This window comes from Onychostoma macrolepis, chromosome 04 (genome assembly GCF_012432095.1).
Source record: "Onychostoma macrolepis isolate SWU-2019 chromosome 04, ASM1243209v1, whole genome shotgun sequence".
Lineage (NCBI taxonomy): Eukaryota > Metazoa > Chordata > Actinopteri > Cypriniformes > Cyprinidae > Onychostoma > Onychostoma macrolepis.
Genome location: NC_081158.1, coordinates 254,329 through 276,602, shown reverse-complemented (window position 1 = coordinate 276,602; position 22,274 = coordinate 254,329). Strand labels below are relative to the sequence as shown.

General features: G+C 37.2%; 1 pseudogene; it reads left to right on the top strand.

The window, feature by feature from the left end:
- Positions 1–789: 789 nt before the first annotated feature.
- On the top strand, positions 790–20,514 carry LOC131539152 (zinc finger protein 665-like; annotated as a pseudogene).
- The last annotated feature ends 1,760 nt before the right edge of the window (positions 20,515–22,274 follow it).

The window sequence follows — 22,274 nt, the reverse complement described above, 5'->3', positions numbered from 1 at the left end:
CGCCTCCTAGACATCCTAGAGTGGCTGGCTGACCGTTCTAAACATTAGTAATGTAATACAAAGAATACAAATTGTTGATGTTATGCAGTATATGCATTATATTTATGTTATGCCATGGTCTGTCTGAATACTGGATTCTGATTGGCTGGCAGGTGTTGAACTGCAGGTAGTTCCAGGTCAGTTTAATCACGTTCTATATTAATGCGCTTCCTATAAACATTGGTAACCATAGTAACATACAGTTACAGTTGAATAGTAATACAGACGAAAATAAGTCATTTTTATCGTTCCGGTCAAATATTGCAGCGCAAATATTGTTAACATCTTTAATATGTGAATGCTGGGAAATGACCATGGCATAAGCGGGATAATCAACGGCTAGCTGTGCATTAAACGATTTGAATGCACTCCGCTGCGCGTCGGGCGGCCCTTCGCCTCCACGTCGTGCATTCAAATCGAACTTAATGTAGTTCCTGCAATAATATCATAAAGAAATTCTTCTTTTTTCCCCCTTCCTAGTTTCTTTCTTGGCTTTTTACAGTAATTGCAGAAAAAAAAGAAAGTAAACAAGTTCATTATTTCTTTGCGACTATTTATCTACCAACTTTGCAATTTTTTTCTTGATTTAAAGGAAAATGGCATTTTTGCTTTTGGATGATCATTTCACTATTTACATTGCAAATATATAATTACTACTACACTTTTAAACATTTGATTATTTACATATGCAGCAAATAGTTTTCTTCAATTAACAAAAATGATAAAAGAAATAAAGTAGTTGTGGTCATGTAGCTGGATCTTGGGTGCAGAAATCTGGCGAGCGAGTGTGTTTCTCGGATCCCCGGGGCCCATTCGAGCGAGTGGTTCCACATCACTTTCTGCTGCCTCAGGTCCAGGATCTTCCAAGTCACCAACCCCAAGGCATATATTATGCAGTACTGTACAGCATGTGATGACGTCAGGGACAAAATGTGAGTCAACTTCAAGTGCGTTGAAGAAGATACTACACCACCTCGTCTTCATTATCCCAAATGCTCTAACAACACCCCTCTGTGTTCTCATTTTTAACCTCATTCACACTTTAATGGTCTTGTATAATTAATTGCTGTTTTGCTCATTAAGACAGAATTTCAATTTTGTTGAGCAGACCCCAAATGTAATCCAATCTCAACACAATTTGGTTAGTTTCCATTCTCATGAAGGGTAATTAACTGAGAGCAGATTTCAGAAGTCCACAGATAAGGGCCACCGTAGTGTGTATGTATTTCTGTATCCCTGTGATGGACCTCTCTCCAGAGTTACAGTGTTTCTAGTAAACTGGTCACTGCATCTTGTGTTTAGACACTGAACACATTCACTAATAAGGGTAGATGAGGAGTAACAGTTGAATATTTTTGTCAATTAAAGAAAATCAACATGTAAGAATTTAATCAGATAACTATTTTCCTTTCGTGAATTAAAATCACAATTGCTCATATAAAAGTGCATTACCACTGAAATCAATAAGATCAAAGATAGACCATATTCATTACAGAAGACAGCTTTGTTTGTTTTCTTGATGTGTCTGTAATTTTACTCCTGAGGGATATTATGAGGAGTAAAATTATGTGTGTAAATCATTTTATAATAAATGAAAACTTGTTTTTGAATCTGAGAGCTTAAAAGATATTTAGTCACATTTCAGTATAAATTCCATGCCATTTTTTATTAAATATTATTTAATTAAGGGAAATGTAAAACAGATTTCATTACTATTTATGAGAATTTTTGACCATTTTAATTTAAGTTTTCCACTTAGTGTCAAAATCAATTGTTTTAAACCCACCATCAATGTAATCCTTTACAGTCCTTTAATAAAATACACTTTAACAAAACAAAGTTTAAACTTTGTATTATGAAGATCAAGATACCTGACTTTGTTCATGATTGAGAATCTCACAAATGCTCTGTAGTTGTTGTCGTAATTGCGATCACTTCACACTTGATTACATTTAAATATGAGAAAAAAATCTGATATTGATAACTTTCTGAATCTGTGGTTTATCCTTTGATTCAATCCTTTATCTTATTGTTTTAATGTGTTTTCTGTATGTGAATTTATGTTTTGTGTGACCAGGACTTTTATTTTGGTGGGGCGGTGTGACGTCATAAGTCTGCGCCAAACTCCTGCATCTTTGTTTCTGCTGAAGAAAGGTTTGTTTTTAATCTTTTAAAGTGTTTACATCAATTCAACTTTTTTTTTATATGTAATGCTACAATCTATCTAATAACAGGAATGCACACAGTTTTTTATAGTAAAGCACATCCACACATGAGTACCAGAACAGATGCATCTCATTTAGCTCCCTGTATAGTGTAGCAGGGCATCATAAACACACTGTTTGATCTCTGAGAAATAAATCGATGTTTATATTGTGACATATCTGTCTATATAGTGTAGCAGGGCATCATAAACACACTGTTTGATCTCTGAGAAATAAATCAATGTTTATATTGTGACATATCTGTCTATATAGTGTAGCAGGGCATCATAAACACACTGTTTGATCTCTGAGAAATAAATCAATGTTTATATTGTGACATATCTGTCTATATAGTGAAGCAGTTCATCATAAACACACTGTATGGCAAGTAAGAGATTCATCCCATAATTGTTTGTCAAGAAAGTAGTCTGTGTATTATATGATAAGCTGTTTGCATCTGATTTAGACAGAAGAAAATTAGATTTTTGACTAGAATATTTTATTTTGACCTGGAACTTTGAGCTTTGTGCAAGTTGGTGCATAGTTTTGAAATTGTGTTTATAGAAAATGATTAATAACAAGAAAAGTTTGAAAGAAAAATATATGCTGGCTTGTCTTGTTTAAAAAAGATAAATAGTTTGGTCGGATAGGTCAGTATAGAGAGATGTTCTGGGTGTTTGCTAAAGCGTTGCTAGGAGATTCTGGGTGGTTGCTAGGCTCTTGCTGTGCTGTTGCTGGGGTGCTGCTAAAGAATCACACACCTCTGTTAACAGAAACACAAACATTGTTTGCAAAACTGATCCAGTCTCACTGCTTTGATATATTTCTTTCTAATGTTAAGAAATTCAAAAGCTTTGTTGCTCATAAACATGCACTAAAACATTATTTAAACCAACCAAGTAGCTATTTAATAATAATAAAACTGCTCATCTTCTTTAGTGATACAAGCTCAGACATTTAGCATCTGTTGATGTTTTTCATGGTTTTTTTTTAGTGTCTTGATCCCATGGAGATTTAAATGTTATTTATTTTCATTTATTCATTTTGTTATATATTTTAAAACAGTATAGATGATTACTTTGTGGTAATGCAATATTTGTGAACACAATGGTGTATATCAGGCCATAAATTCCCAAAACTACACTTGCTTTGGTGTTGCCACCTCGTAGACCTCATGCCACCCTGTCAATAATGTTCTAGATCTGCCCCTGTGTGTAATTCAGCTTCTACAAATCAACTGACAGTTTCCATGTAAGTCTAATCTATTAAACATAATCTACAAATCAACACAAGATAAATGTAAATTAGAAGTGCACATATATGAAATGTCTGTATGATCTTTCTTTTATTTCTTGCAGTGCTAGTTTTGAGTGTTTTTGTCTAATCAGGTCATTTAAGTCCTTTAAGGTGGGCCGCACACTAGACTATTTTAAGGCTGATTTTAAGCCTGATATGCATCCCCGAACGATCAGGGGATGTGGCCCGATTCGAGGCTTGTCGCAAACAATTTTTTGTCCAAAAAATCCACTATTGTGTGGTGTCATTACTAGGGATGGGTATCATTTACATTTTATCGATACTGATACTGTTATCGATACTATTTGGTGTAAAAAGATATGATGAGAAAAGTCGTTGAAAATTTGAAGTTATTTTATTACTGCTGAACTTTAGCAACTGTATTAAAGTTCTTCAGTCAGGAGCAGTGAGTTTCTCGAGATTCATAGATTTTTCTCTTTGTGTTTTATTTTATTAATATTAAAGGAATAGTTCACCCATAAATGAAAACTGTGTCATCATTTAGACAAGGCAAGGTTGTTTTAAACCTGAATGAGTTTCTTTCTTCTGTTAAACACAAAGGTTATGTTGAAGAATGTGGGAAACCAAACAGTTGCTGGTCCCCAGTGACTTCCATATTTTTTCCTATACTATCCAAGTCAGTGGGGACCAGCACATGTTTGGTTACCCACATTCTTCAAAATATCTTCTTTTGTGTTCAGCACAAAAATAAAAATTAATTCAGGTTTGGTACAACATGACAGTGATATAATTTTTGGGTGAACTCCCTTTAATTACAATCGCAGCATGTTGAGTTCTGTCCCTTTAAGACCTGCACGCATCTGTTTCTCTCTCAACTGTTTACATTCACTTTAGACATAACTAACTGTGTTTATATGTAAACCTTGTATGTTTTTGACAGTATTAGCACAATCAGATGATAACTAAGATAACTAAATAATCATGTGCTGTTTGACCGGTCTTTTAGTGTACACACGCTTCAGGTGTACATGCTCTGAATAAGCGGATGTCAGAACAGCACGCGAATGAAATGTTTAACCGGCAAGGCTGTAAAGCACATGCAAATAATGTACTTTTGTGATTGTGAATAAGTGCAGTGTCTCGTTAGTGTAACTCTACCGCTGAATTAATTAACAACGGCAGCTTCTAATTTGTCATTATCATTGAAGTATACGAAGATAAAACAACGCAAGTATCGATAACAGTATCGTTTGTGCTGAAGCTTATCGGTAGTCCGGTATTGACCCAATTACATACCGGTCCAAAAAATACCGGTCCTCGGTACCCATCCCTAGTCATTACGATTATTTATCTGCTCCCGATCGAGACGGAGCATCGCTGAACTCAAATCATAAATATCAAACGTTTGCCTCACTCCCAGCCTCACTCTGACTGACTCTCTTACTAGTGTGCTACTGAACTAGAGCTGATTGAGACGCACACAGAGATCTGTCTGTTAATTATTCTCATCTTAAACACACAGAAAAACTCCTGCTGAAGCGACTGAGATCCACGTGACACTGTTATAAAGATGGCGTTTATTAAAGTCGAGAGTGAAGACGTGAAGATTGAAGAAGATTTCAGAGTCAAACTTGAAGATGCTGAGCAACGAACAGAGATGTTGTTTATTAAAGAGAAGAGGGAAGAGGTGACGATTGAAGATTTTAGAGTCAAACATGAAGATACTGAGGAACAAACAGAGATGGTAATAATTAAAGAGGAGAGGGAAGATGTGAAGATTAAAGAAGCTTTCAGAGTCAAAAATGAAGATACGGAGGAACAAACAGGTTGGTTTCATACTAAGTCTTTCTTCGGTCATTCTGCATCATGAATCTCTTTATTTACGAGGGCTGGGAAAATAAATCAATGTATCGCGAATCGAGAAATGATTCAGCATCTATTCTGAGATTTTCCGAATACATCGCAATTCTTTCTTAAGTCGATTCTGAACTTAGTTTTGAACAGCAGATGGCGCAGCATGCTTTAGAAACAGTTGTACTCTGCTTGTTTCCAAATCCTTACACATACTTGAACCTTAAATAATCATTAATAAAATTCGAAAAGGTTGAAGCAAATTACAAGGGTGTTCACAGTGGGCTGTGTTTACATTAATCTCGCGTCATAAAAGCATTCTGAGCCGAGGTGAGATTACAGACTCAGCCGAACGCACATATCACCATTTGAGTGTGCGGATAAAAACTAGCGTAGAGCGCCATCTGCTGTTTAAATCTAAGCTCAGAATCCATTCCAGAGAGAATCGTCATGCATTTGGAAAATCTCAGAATTGATCCACGAATCGATTCTGCATCGATTTATCGTCCCAGCCCTATTATTTACTACACACAACACTTGACAAAATGAATGACATCACGAATTAAATTACGAAAAACAATAAATACATTGCCAAATCAAAACAACTGTGTAACGTTAAACCCAATATCTACTTCTAAAGTAAAAACAACTAAAAGCATTATTTTTCTCACTTAGTTATGCAAAAGTATCCAACAGTTGTTTATTTAGCAAAATGCAAACTATGAAATGTGATTAACTTTACATTTGTTGTCTATAATTGAATTTTTGTCGTCCTAAAATGCTAAAATTTGATCACATTGGGGTCTTGTAATCATTACTTTATTTCTGTCCATACGGACTAAAACACATTTACTTCCCAAAATAATAACTAAACAAAACAAGGTGTAAAATCACTTTCTCCTTTTGAGAAAGAAAAGTAATAAATGCTGTTTATAAAACGCATAGTTCCGGTCCTTGATTCTGATTGGTTGAGCTGCGTTCGAAGCTGTTGTAAATTACTCTGCAAACATACACCTCTTTGTTTATGCATCTGTGTGTTGCTCAGCAACCACTTTTTTGCAACCACAACCGTTTCTGAGGAACTACATTGTTTGGCAGAAGAATAATGTTTTTATTAACATCAATACATTATAATTTATTTGTTTTATTTGCTTTTGTGTTATTTTGTGAAATCTTGTTATGTATATGGAATAACCGTTTTATAAAATGTATAACAGCTAAGCGTTATAAATTCATACCTAACAATGCCCCTTAGCTGTTATAAGTTCACCACAGCTTCACTGGGCTTATTGCTTTATTTTATTTTTGTCACCTTTTTGTTTGACACATAAAAGCTTAACAATATTCCGATTCAGAAATTTTCTTCAAAAACTGTTCTGGAAAACTGAACGTAGTTCAGAGGACAGTATGTATTTGTCTAATATTGTTATAGGTGAGTGAAGGTTTGAGGTCTGTCTGTAATTTACCAGTAAATTTTACCCACGCACATGGCAACTGTTTTTATATGGCTAAAGAACATATTATTTCACTGTATTATGCCACTGTCTTCACAAAGAAATGTCTAGAGTCATGAAATGATTGTGTAGTCGTCAACTATATTTTTACCCTGTTGTTTTATGTTCAAGACTTTTTAATGCAGCCTACACTAATCCATAATGGTCAGTAAGCTAAAAAAAAAAGCCTGCACTGACAACGAAAATTAGAAGGGAGTAAATATTTGGGTGGTGTAATATTATAATACAATGTCATTAATCAGTATATTAGGATAACCCATGTTATTTAAATTACTGAAATAGCTTATAGACAATAATAATTCACCACGCTGCATAGGATGATGCTATGACAAATTCAAGCGCACAGCTTCACCTAGGCCCAATTATCAATTTGTTTAGTTATATCATTTATAATTTTAATAAGAGAACAACACCAATAAACTTCGGGTTATCAAAAAAAAAAAGGTTTTATTCATTACATTATAGATTATTATTTTTTTCTTCAGGAAACGGCCAGACTAGAATAAATAGCAACACAGTAGCGAACAATAAACGATATGGCAAGACAAAAATTAAATAATAAAACCAAAGTTTGACCAATTATGAGTAACATTAGGCTAAAACATCTAAATATGATGTCTGGATCACTGTCAGATGAGCTGTCAGATGCTGAGCCGACCCAGGACGCATAACTTACCATCAGACTCTCCATCACTCATAGTATTTAATGTTTCCTTCCATAAATCGCCTTCTTTTAGTCATTTTGACTTTATTTATTAAACTGATAACCGCTAAATCAGTGAGAGAAAGGTGTTGCCTAGAAATGTACAATGTTAAAACATAAGCGGCAAGAAAATGACCGCGCTAAAATACATGCATTATATAGCGGGTAAATTTGACCCGGGCTGCGTTTATAGGTATAAATGCTACGTTTTTTTTATCTGGTTTTATCTAAATAATTTTTTAACAACATTGGATTGTAAATTACATAATTTTAGTAAAAGTCAATGACTGGGAGACTTGAATGTTTTGTTGAAAAACTTTGAAGTTATCTACACAATCTGTGTATGATATAAATAAAACATGTCGTCAGATTATATTTGTAAGGATCATTATTGCTGCTTCCATAGACATCTACAAACTATAAATGTATGGTTTTGCTAGTACTTATGTGTATTTAACTGAAACCTAAAATAAGCATTATATGGTTGAAAACACTGAATATTTGTGATAATATGACAAGCGCTCAGCACGTCCTATGGTCCGATCTGGCTCCGCACCAGCCAACGCGCGAAAGCAGATTTGAATTCAGCAGTTGATGACGTGATGCACTGAACGTTCTAATTACACCGGTGTGATCGTACACGTTAAAGGGTTAATAATTTCATACATTTTCAAGTGTAGCTTGGTAGGCTGGTGGAAGTGGTTACACAAGGCAGAGCGGGGCTGGGATCCTTTCCGGCGCCACACGTGAACCTCAGCAGAGGGAAGGAACAGCCTTGTTCAGGAGGAGATGAGAGCAACTGTGGAGGAGATTAGATCCTGCAGGGAAGTGGGAATGAAACAACAAGGAGCCTGGACAAGATGGGAGAAAGCAATCGATAGGAAAGTTACCTGGATGGAGCTTTGGAAGGCAGAGCCACACCGTATTAAATTTCTCATCCTATCAGTGTACGATGTCCTGCCGAGTCCATCAAATCTTCACTCATGGGGAAAAGTATAGTCGCCAGCATGCCCATTGTGCTCCAAGCGAGGAGACCTGGAGCATATTTTCAGCTGCTGCCCAAAGGCACTTGGAGAAAGTCAGTACCGATGAAGGCAAGATCAAGTCCTGAAGACCATCGCTGAAGTTATCAGCACTGGAGTTGAAAGGGCAAAGCGGTCCCAACCCTCCAAGCAGAGAATTACATTCGTCAGAGCTGGAGAGCAGCCTACTTCAACGAAAAGGGAATCTGCAGGCATACTAACTGGCAATTGCTAGTGGACCTAGGAAAACAGCTGAAGTTCCTTAGCCACATTGTAGTTACCACTCTGTGAACAGACATCATCCTCGTTTAGGAATCCATAAAACAAGTTGTGCTGCTGGAACTGACCGTCTCTTGGGAAGATCGCTTGGAAGAAGCTTTTGAAAGGAAGCTATCCAAGTATGAAGGACTCGTCAGTGACTGCAAGCAGGCAGGATGGAGAGCGAGGTGTATCCCAGTTTAAGTTGGCTGTAGGGGATTTGCTAGGCCTGCACGATTAATCGTTTGTAAACCAAAATCGCGATTTGAAAGGGTGCGATTTTCAAATAGCAAAAGCTGCGATTATTTCGATGAAGGACTATCAAATATGGTAACAAGCATCTACGTAGTTTTTGACAGTTTGCTTCATGCGCATTTTACGTTTGATGCAGAGTTTAAATAATAGGGGGGCATTTTAACACTGAATGTGCTGATTGAATGTCAAATAACGCCATTTGGAAAAGATGAGCGCGAGCGGGAGCAGCGGTTCAACTTCCCAACAAAGTGTGTCTGCAGAAGAGCAAAGTCCTGCAGACGACTTGGTACCTAAACGAAAAAGCACTGCATATGTTTGGAATTATTTTGGATGTCGACGTTCTGATGTACTTGAAAGGCAAGTACTTTGTAAAACCTGCCGAACGTCTGTGTCGACCTCGCGAGGCAACACAACCAACCTGTATCAGCAACTGTAGAGGTATCACAGACATGGCCAAAAGGCCCACCGATGAACACACTTCGTCACAACCACCGCGACTGACATCCAAGTAAACTTCAATTGCTCAAGCGTTAGAAAGTGGCACACCCCATGTCAAATCTTCACGAAGGTACGGCGAAATAACAGACGTCATAGCAAGTTACCTGGCTAAAGATATGGTGCTGATTAACGCTGTCACAAAAAATGGTTCTAAAAATCTTATCCTAACGCTCGATAAAAGATATCGCATTCCTTCTCGTACGTTGTTTACTCAAGCCATCCGAAACCTGTGCAATACGTGCAGAAAGAAGGTTGAAGCTGAGCTAAAAGAGGTGAAATATTACACGATGACCAACGTGAATTACCGTAGACGCTCTTACCACGCTCATGTTTGATATATTTGCCTCCCGGCAATGAAAAAATAAGTTAAATAAATAAAAACAATAATACAATCAAGAGCCAGATCACGTAAACCATTCAGACTGGCTATTGTAATATCTGCGTCAGGTAAAATTACGCACGTTTATTTTACATTCATTTCTGCACTTAATTACATAATGTTTTAATTGCACCTTTATGAAAATTAAACACGGGTTTACTACAAATAAATAACTAAAAGTAAAACTAAAGCAACCACACATTAACATGGTTTTGCTATACTAGCCATATAGCTTCACCATGGTATTTGTAGTAAAACTGTTATACTAATGGTAATTAATCCGAATGACTACGCAATCCACGCATACAGAGCGGGTGACCTCTGAAACGCCCAGATGTACAAAACAGCCCCTCCCACCTCTGTAATAAACACAGAGATGTTAGTCCCGTCTGAATTGGTACATGAAAATCGCAAACGTCAGGTGATAAGAATCGAAACTCAAACGTAGTTTAGAAAACTAGTCCCGTCCGAATAGGGCTTATGCCTGGGGTTAACTGTTAACCCTGGGTATTCATTAACAGACGTTTCACACTGTACATTCCTAAACCCCGGTTAACGTTCTTATTTGCATATTTGCGGTGTCACTGTCTCAGATTGGAGGAACAGCAGGAAACCTGTTTACACGGCTTTTCCCACATCTTGCCAGTTATTAAAAACTTCGCCACTTATGTCTTTAGATCAGCGAAGATTGAGGAACAGCTGCTCGCCCTCAGCCCCCTATCTGTACGGTGGCAAGTCCCACGGGACTGCCATCCTCCAGCGTCGCCGGGGCTGGAGTATCCCTCACCTCCGCCTCCAGCCTCCGAGGCCCATTGACCCAGTGGCTCCTAGCTCCCTCACCTCCACGCGTCAATCCACCAGCTCCACCAGGCTCCCTCCGGCTCCGACTTGTTTGGGCGTCAACCCGCCATCGCCTCTGGACTCCTCTCCTCTGGCTGCGCACCTTCCAGTAGGGGGCGATATGTCACGCCCCTGGAATGATTTTGTCTCCCGTTCAGTATGTCATTTGATTCAGGTGTGTCTAGTCATTTAAGGTCTTGTCCATTCAGTTCGTGTTTGTCAGGTCTTAAACGTGTGTTCTGTGTCTCCTGCGATTCCTGTGTTCCAAGTGACTGGATAATTAAAGTCTGTTTATTGAATGAATTCCTATGCCTCCTCGCTCCGAGTTTGTTAAGTGTGACACATATAAATGTGAACTATTATTTTTAAAGTGAATTATTAATTATTTTCACCGAGTTATCGCGTTAGCCATATTCTGCTTAAGCGTCATAACATTGTGCGTCATACCAAAAGCCATGTTCATTTCCAACCATCACATAATTTTATATAAATTTTCCAGTATATTTGTTATTAAATAAACATACATTACATGCATACAAAGCACCTATTAAGTTATGTTGTATAGATAACTTAATAGGTGCTTGATTAGGAGGCCTTTTCTGTGTATCTGTGTTATATTTGTACAAATATTTTAGTTTTTTATTTATTTTTGTTTTGCTTGTATATTAATGTATTATGTAGATCAGCTATTTTTTACTTGTTTTATACCAGGTAAATGATTGCCTTGGAGTTTGTGTATGTTTGACACATTTCAGCGTTTGCGCTGCAATATCCTGTCATGTCAAACTTTAAATAAAACTAAATTAAACTAAACTACATTTAGTCAAATTTGCCCCCTCATTCAAGTCATCGGTTGACCAGCACACCATCAGTTCTCCATAAGAAACAGTTGGGTTCAGTCAGTGCTAGCTTCACGCATGCTCAATATTGAACGGGTCCGAAAGAAAAAGTTCTCCATTTAGTGTTCTGGTGATTCGAAAACTACTGCAACCGGTTCTTGAATCGAGATCCGCTGTAGCAGTATGTGCAAGTCAACTGAGCTGAGAACTGCTGCAACTTGAAACAGACAAAAGTTGAAGCATCTCTCCAGTATGTTTAATAGGTTTCTACTGATTAACAAATAAACATTTACTTTGCACCCATAAAACCTTGGCAAACATTTATGTCAAGATTTATATTAAATTATTTAGAAATTAAGTAAGCTGTTTTATTTTGTTACACTTTCTGATGTTCAACAAAACATTTAAGAAAATGCTTTTCATCCCTCTGAGAAAATTACAAGCATGCTCAGTATCATCAGCTCATCGGTTCTCAGTATTGAACGTGTCTGAAAGAAACAGTTCTCGCTTCAGTGAACTGGTGATTGGTATAGTTGTGATTTGAACGATTCAGTCCGATTTGGTGAACTGATTTGGTTCAAAAATTATTTGATCGTGAAACACACATCATTATTGTTGACTGCATTCTTCTTGTTAAACCCGGTAACTGCTGTGTATTTTTGATCTCCCACTCCCATCTGGAGCAAATGTAAAACCACCTGAAGAACACTTTTCCACTTTGAAACAGTCCATTTTAAATGAGCCTTGGCCCACAGGATACTATGGCGCTTCTGGACCATGTTCACATATGACTTCCTTTTTGCATGATAGAGCTTTTAGTTGGCATCTGCAGATGGCACGGCAGATTTTGTTTACCGACAGTGGTTTCTGGAAGTATTCCTGGGCCCATTTAGTAATGTCAATGACAGAATCATGCTGATGAGTGATGCAGTGTCGTCTGAGGGCCCGAAGACCACCGGCATCCAACAAAGCTCTTCGGTCTTGTCCCTTACGCACAGATTTCTCCAGTTTCCCTGAATCTTTTGATGATGTTATGCACTGTAGATGATGAGATTTGCAAAGCCTTTGCAATTTGAAGTTGAGGAACGTTGTTTTTAAAGTATTCCACAATCTTTTTACGCACTCTTTCACAGATTGTAGAGCCTCTGCCCATCTTTACTTCTGAGAGACTCTGCCTCTCTAAGACATCCCTTTTATAGCTAATCATGTTACAGACCTGATGTCAATTAACTTGATGAATGTTCTCGCAGTTGAATCTTTTCAAAATGTCTTGCTTTTTCAGCCCTTTGTTGCCCCCGTGTAAACTTTTTTTGAGACCTGTAGCAGGCATCAAATTTGAAATGAGCTCATTTAGTGGATGAAAGTGTAACATTTCTCCATTTAAACATGTTATGTTCTCTATGTTCTATTGTGATTAAAATAGTGGCTCATGTGATTTGAAAGTCTTTTAGTTTTCATTTTATTCAAATAAAAAAAAAAAAACGTTCCAACATTTCCGGAATTCGGGTTATAGAATCTAGTGGTTAAATTTCATGTTTTACTGTCTAAAAGCTTTCATGTCTTGGTGCTGTTAAACTGGTGTTAACTTGTTGTTATTTCCTTTCTCCTTAGACCCGATGCCGTTGAAAGAGGAGAGTCAAGAACTGAATGTAATGGAAGAGAAAAATCATTATGACAAACGTCATGATTTCACGACTGGGGAAAAATCTTTTACTTACTCGCCGACTCAAAAAACAGAAACAAGATACCTTGAATTCCAGATGAGAGTCCACACTGGAGAGAAGCCTTACACCTGCAAACTGTGTGGGAAGAGTTTCTCAAAAAAACTAAATCTTAACGTTCACATGAGAATTCACAATGGAAAGAAGCCATTCAAATGCTCTCAGTGTGGAAAAAGTTTTAAAGAGAAAAGGCACCTTAATTCCCACGTCACGACTCACACTGGAGAGAAGCCTTACACCTGCAAACTGTGTGGGAAGAGCTACACAAGAAAAGAAAATCTGAAATACCACATGAGTGTTCACACTGGAGAGAAGCCTTACACCTGCAAACTGTGTGGGAAGAGCTACAAAAGAAAAGAAAATCTTACATTTCACACAGGAATTCACACTGGAGAGAAGACATTCACATGCTCTCAATGTGGAAAAAGTTTTAAACACAAAAAGTACCTCAATGGCCACATGACAATTCACACGGGAGAGAAGCCGTTTATTTGTGATCAGTGTGAAAAGAGTTTCAGGTGTAAAGGACACCTTGATCTTCACATGAGGAGTCACTCAGGAGAGAACTGTTTTATATGTCAGCAGTGTGGAAAGAGTTTCTCACACAAAGGAAACTTTGAGAATCACATGAGAGTTCACACTGGAGAGAAGCCTTTCACCTGCCCTCAGTGTGGAAAGAGCTTCACAGCTAAAGGAAACCTTAAGATTCACATGAGAGTTCACACTGGAGAGAAGCCTTACAAGTGTCTCCAGTGTGACATGAGTTTCACATATCACACAGACCTGAAACGGCACTTGCAAACTCCTTCTGGAAAGAATTTCCAAACCTCATGTCACACTGAGGAAAATGTTAATTTCAACAGTTATCTGCACATTCCCTCTGAAGAAAGACAATTCAGTTGTGATCAATCTAATTAAAACATCACATTAACACATTCATATGAAAAATCATGTAAATGTGAGAAACTGATTGTGTTCTTTAAGTCTTATTCGGACAGGACTAGTTTTACATGGAGAGGTGCAATGAAGTAAGTATTACCAGTATTACATCATTACGTACAAGGTCAGTAAAGATCACGGTGACATTATCTAGAAAGATCTGGAAAAATTACCTTGGATAATGCTAATCCCATGCAAATAGACCAGCTGTAAATATGTACTGTAGTGGAAATTTTTTATATTTCAATATATTAGTAATCAATATTCAGTAATCTATAAGATTTAAGTAGTCAGTATGATTTATTCTATAGGGTGCATATATGTGTGTGTGATCAATGGGGAAAAACAGGTCTTCTTGTGTAACAGCCCTAGGGCCCACTTAGTAGCGTGAGATTTTGACATGGATGTATACCTGTCTGCCTGCTGGTAACAGATTTAGAAAATGGAAAAATGTTGAAATCCTTGGAAATTGGTAAAATGTAGCAGATACAGAATGGCATGATGAGGGCGACTCTCAAGGCAGCCTCCTGGTTGGTTGAGAAGTGAGGCCCAAGGGACTCTTATTATCTTCTTATCTCAAGAAATGTATTACAAGTACCTTTATAAGCTGCTGTGAGCTTTGTGTGTTATCTCTTTGCTCACAGACTTCTGTGTTTCTCAGCAGAGAATAAAAAGCAAGACAAAGACAAACTTTTGACTTGTGTTTCACTCTGTCTTCACAATTGTTTTATTTCTTAATTAACTTTGGCAGAGAACCTTATTAAGAAAACTGAATGATGCAGTAGCAAAATTAACAGTAATTTCAACAGTTACTAGTTGTATCACAATCTTAACCATATTTACTGCAATTATTAAATTTAATATTCTAAATCTAGTGTATCTTAAATCAGAACTGTTGCAACACAGTGCTTATTATTATACATATAAATGTATATAAACCTGCATATGATTATATATACAGTCATGGCCAAAAATATCGGCACCCTTGCAATTCTGTCAGAAAATGCAACACTTCTCAGAAAATTATTCCAATTGCAAATGTTTTGGTATTCACGTGCTTATTGTTTTTGTTTGCACAAAAGTTGACTCAACCTTTGTGTTGTGTGTCACACTGAGCATGGAGAAAAGAAAGAAGTGTAAAGAGTTGTCTGTGGATTTGAGAGAAAAAATTGTGGAAAAACATGGACAATCTCAAGGCTACAAGTCCATCTCCAGAGATCTTAATGTTCCTGTGTCCACTAGGGGTGAGCGATACTGCAAATGTTGGTATCGATCCGATACCGAGTAAATACAGGGCCATTATCACCGATACTGATTCCGATACCGATACAGCGTAGCAGGGAGGAGCAGCGATGTTTGCATACAAGATGTGAAAAGAGCGGAATATACACTCACAGACATGTCTACAGTTTGTTGAACGTATTAGAAAAAATAACCTAAAATACCGATCTTATCAGGCTAGTATCGATCCGATACCAATACCGACATTGGTATCGATATTAGGATCGATCGCCCACCCCTAGTGTCCACTGTGTGCAATATCATCAAGAGGTTTACAGCCCATGGCACTGTAGCTAACCTCCTGGACGTGGACGGATGAGCAAAATTAATGAAAAATTACAACCAAGGATTATTTGAATGGTGGATAAAGAACCCGATTAACTTCCAAACAAATTCAAGCTGATCTGCAGAAACAGTTGGGTTCAGTCAGTGCTAGCTTCACGCATGCTCAATATTGAACGGGTCCGAAGAAAAAGTTCTCCATTTAGTGTTCTGGTGATTCAAAACTACTGCAACCGGTTCTTGAATCGAGATCCGCTGTAGCAGTATGTGCAAGTCAACTGAGCTGAGAACTGCTGCAACTTGAAACAGACAAAAGTTGAAGCATCTCTCCAGTATGTTTAATAGGTTTCTACTGATTAACAAATAAACATTTACTTTGCACCCATAAAACCTTGGCAAACATTTATGTCAAGATTTATATTAAATTATTTAGAAATTAAGTAAGCTGTTTTATTTTGTTACACTTTCTGATGTTCAACAAAACATTTAAGAAAAATGCTTTTCATCCCTCTGAGAAAATTACAAGCATGCTCAGTATCATCAGCTCATCGGTTCTCAGTATTGAACGTGTCTGAAAGAAACAGTTCTCGCTTCAGTGAACTGGTGATTGGTATAGTTGTGATTTGAACGATTCAGTCCGATTTGGTGAACTGATTTGGTTCAAAAAATTATTTGATCGTGAAACACACATCATTATTGTTGACTGCATTCTTCTTGTTAAACCCCGGTAACTGCTGTGTATTTTTGATCTCCCACTCCCATCTGGAGCAAATGTAAAACCACCTGAAGAACACTTTTCCACTTTGAAACAGTCCATTTTAAATGAGCCTTGGCCCACAGGATACTATGGCGCTTCTGGACCATGTTCACATATGACTTCCTTTTTGCATGATAGAGCTTTTAGTTGGCATCTGCAGATGGCACGGCAGATTTTGTTTACCGACAGTGGTTTCTGGAAGTATTCCTGGGCCCATTTAGTAATGTCAATGACAGAATCATGCTGATGAGTGATGCAGTGTCGCCTGAGGGCCCAAGACCACCGGCATCCAACAAAGCTCTTGGTCTTGTCCCTTATGCACAGATTTCTCCAGTTTCTCTGAATCTTTTGATGATGTTATGCACTGTAGATGATGAGATTTGCAAAGCCTTTGCAATTTGAAGTTGAGGAACGTTGTTTTACAGAATTGCAAGGGTGCTGATATTTTTGGCCATGACTGTGTGTGTATATATATATATATATACACACACACACAAATATATATATATACACACACACACACACACAAATATATATATATATATATATATATATATATATATATATATATATATATATATATATATATATATATATATATATGTAGCGGGTGAAAAGAAAAAACAGCACACACGGCAACAGGTTAATTTTGTTTGTAAGTGGTTTTATCTGACTGCTGTTTTGTTAATTAAAAGCGTTTACAGCGGTCGGTGGGAACACCACTGAGCACAAATGATAATAATACGTAAGACAATAGTCAAAGGAAAAATAAGAAAATTACCCAACTTAGATTATTCTCTTCAAGTTACTCTATAAGAATTATACAGTGAAATTACACCGTAGATTCACAGAATAATAAAAAAAAAAAACACTTTGGTGTAAAGAAAACAACATTTTAGACAGTGAGTAATATCAGATAAACACTGGTTAAAAACCAGTATACACACTCCCTATTAAGTTTCTCTGGAGGGAGGACAACCAAAAAATTATCTTACACACTTGATCAGGCCGTATAGACAAAGTACAAAGAAACTTAAAGAACCATTTTTGTTTCCCCAAGATACTGAATCCTTATACAAACACAGTACGAAATAAGGTACTGACACAGTCAAGAATACGGTAGTGCTATGGTACAAAGAAGAGATAAATGAAACGCATTAATAAAGTCATCTTACGGTGCTCTCCCAATAACCACATTTTCACATAAGCACACGTTGTTAAGTATTAAAACACAAATTTAACAGGATCGATAGCATTTGTACATTTCCAGATGTTAACATGAATGTAACGAGAAATACTGAACTTACACTGGAAATTTCCACTATCACTCATCACGAGGTCCACGTGGAACCCACAAACTCCGATCTCATCTACGAAGATTTACACATCAAAAATTCACTCAGACAGGTCTCTGGTTCCCACAGATATCAAAGAGGTTTTTCAGTAATATTTACCCAGGAAGACAGCATTACTTCACAATAAATCTCCCCGATGCCACACGATTAACGTCGCATTTGGCTGCTTCATCGAATTATGGCAAAATGGCTGTTTTGGTCACGCACATTCATTCAGGAGATCTCATGAGTAGAGAAAGGGAATCTCTTAAAGGAGCCACGAACATTTTGCAACAATACAGAAACAGTGCCTTGTTCTACAACCTGGCCACATATATATATATATGTAGCGGGTGAAAAGAAAAAACAGCACACACGGCAACAGGTTAATTTTGTTTGTAAGTGGTTTTATCTGACTGCTGTTTTGTTAATTAAAAGCGTTTACAGCGGTCGGTGGGAACACCACTGAGCACAAATGATAATAATACGTAAGACAATAGTCAAAGGAAAAATAAGAAAATTACCCAACTTAGATTATTCTCTTCAAGTTACTCTATAAGAATTATACAGTGAAATTACACCGTAGATTCACAGAATAATAAAAAAAAAAACATTCCAACATTTCCGAATTCGGGTTATAGAATCTAGTGGTTAAATTTGATGTTTTACTGTCTAAAAGCTTTCATGTCTTGGTGCTGTTAAACTGGTGTTAACTTGTTGTTATTTCCTTTCACCTTAGACCCGATGCTGTTGAAAGAGGAGAGTCAAGAACTGAATGTAATGGAAGAGAAAATCATTATGACAAACGTCATGATTTCACGACTGGGGAAAAATCTTTTACTTACTCCGACTCAAAAAACAGAAACAAGATACCTTGAATTCCAGATGAGAGTCCACACTGGAGAGAAGCCTTACACCTGCAAACTGTGTGGGAAGAGTTTCTCAAAAACTAAATCTTAACGTTCACATGAGAATTCACAATGGAAAGAAGCCATTCAAATGCTCTCAGTGTGGAAAAAGTTTTAAAGAGAAAAGGCACCTTAATTCCCACGCCACGACTCACACTGGAGAGAAGCCTTACACCTGCAAACTGTGTGGGAAGAGCTACACAAGAAAAGAAAATCTGAAATACCACATGAGTGTTCACACTGGAGAGAAGCCTTACACCTGCAAACTGTGTGGGAAGAGCTACAAAAGAAAAGAAAATCTTACATTTCACACAGGAATTCACACTGGAGAGAAGACATTCACATGCTCTCAATGTGGAAAAGTTTTAAACACAAAAAGTACCTCAATGGCCACATGACAATTCACACGGGAGAGAAGCCGTTTATTTGTGATCAGTGTGAAAAGAGTTTCAGGTGTAAAGGACACCTTGATCTTCACATGAGGAGTCACTCAGGAGAGAACTGTTTTATATGTCAGCAGTGTGGAAAGAGTTTCTCACACAAAGGAAACTTTGAGAATCACATGAGAGTTCACACTGGAGAGAAGCCTTTCACCTGCCCTCAGTGTGGAAAGAGCTTCACAGCTAAAGGAAACCTTAAGATTCACATGAGAGTTCACACTGGAGAGAAGCCTTACAAGTGTCTCCAGTGTGACATGAGTTTCACATATCACACAGACCTGAAACGGCACTTGCAAACTCCTTCTGGAAAGAATTTCCAAACCTCATGTCACACTGAGGAAAATGTTAATTTCAACAGTTATCTGCACATTCCCTCTGAAGAAAGACAATTCAGTTGTGATCAATCTAATTAAAACATCACATTAACACATTCATATGAAAAATCATGTAAATGTGAGAAACTGATTGTGTTCTTTAAGTCTTATTCGGACAGTACTAGTTTTACATGGAGAGGTGCAATGAAGTAAGTATTACCAGTATTACATCATTACGTACAAGGTCAGTAAAGATCACGGTGACATTATCTAGAAAGATCCGGAAAAATTACTTTGGGTTATGCTAATCCCATGCAAATAGTGTAATCCCAGCTGTAAATATGTACTGTAGTGGAATTTTTTTATATTTCAATATATTAGTAATCAATATTCAGTAATCTATAAGATTTAAGTAGTCAGTATGATTTATTCTATAGGGTGAGTATATGTGTGTGATCAATGGGGAAAAACGGGTCTTCTTGTGTAACAGCCCTAGGGCCCACTTAGTAGCGTGAGATTCTGACATGGATGTATACCTGTCTGCCTGCTGGTAACAGATTTAGAAAATGGAAAAATGTTGAAATCCTTGGAAATTGGTAATATGTAGCAGATACAGAATGGCATGATGAGGGCGACTCTCAAGGCAGCCTCCTGGTTGGTTGAGAAGTGAGGCCCAAGGGACTCTTATTATCTTCTTATCTTCTTATCTCAAGAAATGTATTACAAGTACCTTTATAAGCTGCTGTGAGCTTTGTGTGTTATCTCTTTGCTCACAGACTTCTGTGTTTCTCAGCAGAGAATAAAAAGCAAGACAAAGACAAACTTTTGACTTGTGTTTCACTCTGTCTTCACAATTGTTTTATTTCTTAATTAACTTCGGCAGAGAACCTTATTAAGAAAACTGAATGATGCAGTAGCAAAATTAACAGTAATTTCAACAGTTACTAGTTGTATCACAATCTTAACCATATTTACTGCAATTATTAAATTTAATTATTTATTGAAAAAAAACCTAAATGTAATATTCTAAATCTAGTGAATCTTAAATCAGAACTGTTGCAACATAGTGCTTATTATTATGCATATAAATGTATATAAACCTGCATATGATTATATATACAATCATGGCCAAAAATATCGGCACCCTTGCAATTCTGTCAGAAAATGCAACACTTCTCTCAGAAAATTATTCCAATTGCAAATGTTTTGGTATTCACATGCTTATTGTTTTTGTTTGCACAAAAGTTGACTCAACCTTTGTGTTGTGTGTCACACTGAGCATGGAGAAAAGAAAGAAGTGTAAAGAGTTGTCTGTGGATTTGAGAGAAAAAATTGTGGAAAAACATGGACAATCTCAAGGCTACAAGTCCATCTCCAGAGATCTTAATGTTCCTGTGTCCACTAGGGGTGAGCGATACTGCAAATGTTGGTATCGATCCGATACCGAGTAAATACAGGGCCATTATCACCGATACTGATTCCGATACCGATACAGCGTAGCAGGGGAGGAGCAGCGATGTTTGCATACAAGATGTGAAAAGAGCGGAATATACACTCACAGACATGTCTACAGTTTGTTGAACGTATTAGAAAAAAATAACCTAAAATACCGATCTTATCAGGCTAGTATCGATCCGATACCAATACCGACATTGGTATCGATATTAGGATCGATACGCCCACCCCTAGTGTCCACTGTGTGCAATATCATCAAGAGGTTTACAGCCCATGGCACTGTAGCTAACCTCCCTGGACGTGGACGGATGAGCAAAATTAATGAAAAATTACAACCAAGGATTATTTGAATGGTGGATAAAGAACCCCGATTAACTTCCAAACAAATTCAAGCTGATCTGCAGACACAGGGTACAACAGTGTCAGCTCGCACTATCCCTCGCCATCTGAATGGTAGGAGTGGTACGCTATGGTAGGAGACCCAGGAGGACACCACTGCTGACACAAAGGCAGAAAAAAGCAAGACTGGAGTTTGCCAAAACTTCTGTGACAAAACCACAATCCTTCTAGGAGAATGTACTGTGGACAGATGAGACAAAAGTAGAGCTTATTGGTAAAAGACTATTATTAAGTTGCCAATAATTTTGTGCAGTGCATTTTTTGAGTTATGTGTGGAATTGTATCAGATTTGACTTTTCTTCTCTGTTTTTTTGTGTTGTTCCAGTGCAAAAAAATAAATAAATAAACACGTGCAACTGCAACAATTTTCTGAGAAGGTTTGCATTTTCTGACAGAATTGCAAGGGTGCTGATATTTTTGGCCATGACTGTGTGTGTATATATATATATATATATATGTAGCGGGTGAAAAGAAAAAAACAGCACACACGGCAACAGGTTAATTTTGTTTGTAAGTGGTTTTATCTGACTGCTGTTTTGTTAATTAAAAGCGTTTACAGCGGTCGGTGGGAACACCACTGAGCACAAATGATAATAATACGTAAGACAATAGTCAAAGGAAAAATAAGAAAATTACCCAACTTAGATTATTCTCTTCAAGTTACTCTATAAGAATTATACAGTGAAATTACACCGTAGATTCACAGAATAATAAAAAAAACACTTTGGTGTAAAGAAAACAACATTTTAGACAGTGAGTAATATCAGATAAACACTGGTTAAAAC